The sequence below is a fragment of the Physeter macrocephalus genome, chromosome 7 (genome assembly GCF_002837175.3).
Source record: "Physeter macrocephalus isolate SW-GA chromosome 7, ASM283717v5, whole genome shotgun sequence".
NCBI classification, from domain to species: Eukaryota; Metazoa; Chordata; class Mammalia; order Artiodactyla; family Physeteridae; genus Physeter; species Physeter macrocephalus.
The window spans coordinates 85,383,438-85,389,969 of record NC_041220.1 but is presented as its reverse complement, the minus strand read 5'-3'; positions in this window follow the sequence as shown (position 1 = coordinate 85,389,969).

The window sequence follows — 6,532 nt, the reverse complement described above, 5'->3', positions numbered from 1 at the left end:
TCATTTATGATATAATTTTAGTCAAATAGATATTCAAATAATTTACTTAAAAATTAGGAATAATTTGGCAGAGTAGAAAAAAATCACAAGGCTTCACTCAGCTATCTGGGTTATAACTAGTTGACCATATAGTTTATTATGTAATACAGGACAATATTGAGAGTAAAAGTGGTGGTATAAAAATTATTCCAGAATAACATCATAAACCCAAACTCTCCTGAGTAATCTGGGATGTATTCAATCTAATTATAATCCTCATTTCCCTTTAGCCTCATAATCTTGTACATTTATTTGTCTTCTTGGCCTCAAACTTTACATCTGAAAAATTAGCAGAGTAGAGCAGATAAATATCCTAAGTGTTTAATATTCATTTAGTATTCACTCAATGAATGATTTTTACATACATATTATACATGTGGCACAGTTATATAAATGTTGGGATAAGACTGCAATAATAATACACAAAACATCTCTCAAGGGGACTACACTTTGTGAAAGAAGGTAAGGTACGCACACTATTGGCCCCATATATGGTAAAGGGTGGAGAGTGCCATAAGTGGGACAAGTTACTTCCAAGTTACTTCTTTTTCATTGACCATTCTAGAACTTGGATCATATTTTATCTCTTATCAATAGCTGTTATCAAAATCAAGGGTGATTTCAACAACCTGATCTTACAGGTCCATGATCTCTACTACTTCAGCAACATTTACTCAATGATCACATTTCAAACCTTGTCAGCACCTGAATCTTAACCTCTAAAACCTTGAATTCCAAAATGCCAATAACCTGGTCAGCAATAATCTCACAGCATTGTGTAAGAGTGATTGAAGCAAAGAGAGGCTAAAATAGTGGAATTCCCTTTTCAGATTAATGTAAAATTTGATAAAAAATGTAAATAATCATCATGAGAGAAAGTGGATTCTAGACCATGTGAACCAAAAAATTCACCAATCATATCAACTATATAGTGAAGATGATGAGCTTGGTTACCTGAATATCAACAGCGCTCTTAAAAGAAATGTCAGATGGAAACTCAGGTTTGGAAAATAAAATTATGATATCAATTACTAAAAACGAGAGACACCAAATGTTCTAATCATTAAAGAATAAATCAATGGATAATAAAACAAGAAATTCATATATTTCATTTTATAAAATAATATTGACTGAGTACTTGGTTACTTCTAATGGTAGCAGTAAAGTTTTTACTTAAACTAGGTCTTAGTAACTGTTAATAGAAAAATACTTAGCAATTTTCCTGTCCTGGCATGATTCCTCATTTATTTTTCCAAAGTTACTTATTATAGTTGTTGATTTACATGGAATTGTCACTGCTGATGCTGTTTGTCTAAACTAGTAGCTGAGTGGTAGCAGCAGGGAAGCTGAGAGGAATATAAAGCATGGCTTCATTTAAACCAGTTGGACTAGGTGTATGCATCTATGGATACAAAGTAGACAAGAAAGATATTTTTCATGAGTTAAGTAACAGTATTTTAGTCTTAAGGAGAGCTGCTTCAACATACACATGGTAAAATACGTCTTTGGGATGGGAGATAGCCATTCTCTAGCTTCTGCACTGAATGAAGCAATATCAGGGCACCCTGAAAACTGGAAGTTGTGTATACATCTGTAGTCACCACCCTTGGCATGGCCAGTGCCATACTAATGGCAGGGAAAGAAAGTAAGGAGGTTTTGCCAAATGACTTCATGTAGACTTACCTATAACAAGTGGGTAGCGGAGCAAAGAAGGAAGAAGGGGAAATGTTCCACAAGAAAACTGTAAATGAGAGTATGTATAAGACAGTACTATGGGAACTCTTAGCTATAACTGATAGATATTTTGAAGAAAGCTAATTTCTAGAAATAAAATAGGTGGGGCCTTTTGCCATAATTTCTCAATTTTTCAAGAGAAATGTTCTAATTGAAGACTTTATCCTGATGAAGTTTTAAATATATGGGTCATATAAAAATAGCAATGTATTTTTAAGAAGTAATATTCACTAACTTCCAGTTTATTAAATTAATATCAAGAAGTGGTGGAATACTGTCTACCTAAAGAGTGAATCAAAGCCAAACCAAAATAAGAATATTGTTTGCACTACAGAAAGTCTTTTAACCATCCAACCTTATGACTTCCTCAATCACTGTGTTTTTGTGAGTCTGTGATTAGTGTGTATTTGTAAGTAATTTTACAGTTCTATCTGTGGAGTTTAGAACCCATTTACAGGCAATTTCTAAAATAAAGATTTTCATTCTTGACAGCCTAAGTCATACTGCCTTGACTTTGAAACCTTAATAGTAACTTTATAACCCAGGTGAGAAAATAAGATACATCAACTGAATGTTTCCACTCCAGTTTACCACTTACAATCTCATATCTTCCCTAACATTTCTGCAATCATACAGTTTCAAAGCCTGTGGTAGAAATAAATATAGGTTTTATTTACATTTTAGTTTTTGATCATCAATCCTCTTCCAGCATTTTAAAATGTCCTACACTTATGTCTCTTTAGGGGAAAATGATTATTTCTAATCATAGCATTACAAATGTGGAGACAGATATAAAGAGATAAGAATTGCTCAAGGTCATTGGCAGAGGTATAATTAAGTGACAGCAAGCAACCGCAGAATATAGAACATTATACAGATGTTCAAATTGTAAAGAATATGAATAGTTGCAAAATTTAAACAAAAAGTGACTTCAAAAATCATTGTATGCTAATAAGAAAACAAAGGAAGCACGTTGTAAAGTTACCTAAATATAAATAAATAGGGGGTTTCTATGTATCCTCTGATTTTTATTATGATACTTCTAAAACTGAGTTAGTTATAAAACATCATGGTGTAAAGCAGGCTGACTCTTCTCAGACAGTGTGAGGATATTAAGCTGTATTCCTACAGGTTTGGAATCAAATAAATAAGACAAAAAGAAAAGCAAAAGAACCAACATATGAAAATGGCAAATTTATATTATCAAGTAAATTATGGTCTTGGTAATATGAAGAAATGTAGGTCGATGTCTGTTACTGATACACACACACATATACACACACAATTGCAAGTGCATGTAACAAACATTTGAACTGTGAGGCCTGGTAATGTTAGTAATATTTTCCATGGCTCTTTTCTATGTCAAGGAAAAAGAAGTGAGCTTATTCTTTACCGAACCTGTGCTGAACAAGTCATATATGTTGTTTCAATTGGGTCTAAGAAAAATCCTAGAAAATAATTCTTATTCTCCATTCAAAGAGAAGGAAACAGTCAAAAGTAGAGTATTACTGAACTCACAGCATTTGCAGGAGATGTATCTAAAATTGAACTCTGTATTTGTCATATTCGTTCCACCTACTCACCCCTGCAGAGACCTCTGAAATGTAACTGTGTATTATGAATGAAGGATGGGGTTTGGGGATGAAGTGGGGAGAGAGAGAGTGGGGGAGAGAGGGAGAGAGGAGAGATTGATTTTGAGATCCTTATGGAACAAACTGGAACTTCCAATAATAATATGCCCTACACATATATTCTCCAGTGGCCAGAAAGAGTTAGCATGCTCCCGCCGCGCCCCACTCCCCACCAGTTTGAATCACCACCAGGAAAATTATTTGGCACTGGGGCAATCATTTTAGAAAACCCGCATCCCCAATGCAACTGTTAATAGTCCCATTGGCTGGGGTGGGGGGCGGAAAGAAAGAAAAGTTTCAGAATGAGGACTGCTTTCAGCTTGTGCCAAATTCTAACCCATAATCCACTTCAAAGAGTAATGTTTTCCTTTTCATTTCCTTTCTCCTCCAGTACTGCTTTGAATATTGGATTTCCTTGTGATAATGCTTGGAAGTTAATGATCAAAGTGCACTTCATGAAACAAAATGATTTTAATTCAGCTTTTCAGAGTTACTCTTCCTAAAATATTCCCCTGGAGAGTCAAGTTTTCCTGAATCAAGATATTTCTATTCAAGGTCTAAACCACTTTTGAGGGTAATAGCTAAGTAAACACTGTTATATTTTGATTGATTGACTCTGCAAGAATTATTTTTCATTAAATGGCAAAATCTAATTCCAGTGGGAAAAAATCTTGTTAATTGTTTTCATAAAGATGTGTCCCAGGGCAGCATTTAGTTTTTCACTGACCATGGGTCTCCAAAAGCTTTTAAAATCATTGCTTGCTTATTATTCATTGAAAATGAAAAAAAAAAAAAAAAAGTAAAAAATGACCTTTTCTTCTAAGCATTTGTTAAATATATTTTTCCTTCTAGCTAAAAACTTCTTCCTAGTATGAATATTTACTTGTATTCTGTAAATGAAAAAGACACGAAAAGCCAGTAGATTCACATGGATGGAACATTTATCAATTACCGGTCGACAATTTCAAATCATCTCTCTCTAGAAAAAGCTGGCCATCCTGGACTCCTTGTTCAGTTTTCCTAACACTGGAGAGAAAACGTGTTGTCTGAAAAAAATACAGTGTTCTTTGAGACCAAATACTCTGCTTACCACAGATAACTTCAGACTCACACACATACAATCAGTATTTTTAAAAATTGTTGCAAGAGAGAAGGAATGAACCATTGTTCATGAAAACTAAGCATGATTCTTATTCATGGCTAAAGATCTAGGGAAAGGATACAAAGCAAACTGATTACTCCTCTTCTGTAATCTCAAGGAAATTCTTTTGTGCACACATGCACACACACTCACATACTCACAGTAGAGAATCAGGTGAAATATTGTTTTAGTGATATTTTAAGTTCAGTCTGTTCTCTTGACCAAAGCTTAGATTTTGTAGTGTTACATCATTTATATAAACTGCTTTTATTTTTACTATGGTCTAGAAGTTTCCTGTTGCAGAATGGATCGATCTTACTCCAGCTTACAAAATTACTGCAAAATGGACTTGATTCCTTCAACCTTTCTAAGTAAAATGTCATTAAGCTTGCATGACCAGGACAGAATGTTCTTTTGCTGCAGTACATATTACCTGCATACCTTATTGTGTTTCCTAATTGAGAAAAATTGTCAGTGGCTGACCTGAGCCCTTCTACTAATAAAAACTAAAGTCAGGGATTCAAGTGATCTTATCTTTCTTGTAAATGTCCTTCAAATATTAAAGTGGAAAAATCTCCTGGAGTTTCAATAGTGTTGCAGTCAAGTGTTTTTTTCTACATTCTAGAGTCAACCACAGAGACTAAGAGATAAATTACACACTTCATAAAATAAATAGCACATTCAGATACCATGTTAGTAATATTATCATATTCAACAAATACTCTTAATTGCAAAGGCATTTTAACTAAATGTCAAAATATAAAATTTCAAAATGAACTTATCATTTGCTCCATGAGAAAAATTTTCTAATTTATTTCTTATTTTTTTGATAAGTTTAGTTGAATTCCCCTTTCAAGGAATCTACCTTATTTTTGAGTGAAAAGCACAGCATTTATGGGCTGCATATACAGAGCAAATATAAGGGTATTTTCCCTGTTTCTTTATCTGAATTTCAAATTCCTTAATGAATGGAACTCATGTATCTATTTTAGAGTAACTAACTCCAGACATTGAACAAAAAGTCATGTTACCTCCCAGTAAAAAATTAGCAGGACTTAGTGGAAGTCCTTGATTGAAAGGAATTCACTGTTCAGGCCTGGATCTTACATTAACACAATGTTATTAAACCTTTTGACACAATTTTTTGAACCGCAGTTTTCTGATCAGTAAAATGAGGTGCAGTTTAGGGACTAATAACAATTCATTGGTAGGCTTTATATTGATTTGCAAATGAATACCATGTGTTTGTAAGAAGCAGAACCTGCATTATTACTTTATGAGAAATGACATTACTACTAGAAATAATGACAGCTGTCAATTATTGAGAAATTTCCAAATACTGAGTGTTAAGCAAATTACATAGACTATTTTCCATATACATGCAACTTTGTAAAACTGATAAAATTCTCATTTTTTAAAATGTGTATCAGAAAAGCTAAGGATCTTACACAATTAGTAAAGATAAATATTAAATAGAAACTCTGTTTTGTGTACTCCAAAACACATGTGTTTTCCTGTCCATTCTAATAATAAAAACAGAATCCCTTATTACAAAGCTACAGTAATCAAGACAGTATGGTACTGGCACAAAAACAGAAACACATATTAATGGAACAAGATAGAAAGCCCAGAGATAAACCCACATACCTATGGTCAACTAATCTATGACAAAGGAGGCAAAGATATACAATGAAAAAAAGACAGTCTCTTCAATAAAGTGGTGCTGGGAAAACTAGTCAGCTACATGTAAAAGAATGAAATTAGAATACTCCCTAACACCATACACAAAAATAAACTAAAAATGGATTCGAGACCTAAATGTAAGACCGGACACTATAAAACTCTTAGAGGAAAACATAGGAAGAACACTCTTTGACATAAATCACAGCAAGATCTTTTTTGATCCACCTCCTAGAGTACTAGTAATAAAAACAAGAATAAACAAATGGGACCTAATGAAACTTAAAAGCTTTTGCACAGCAAAGGA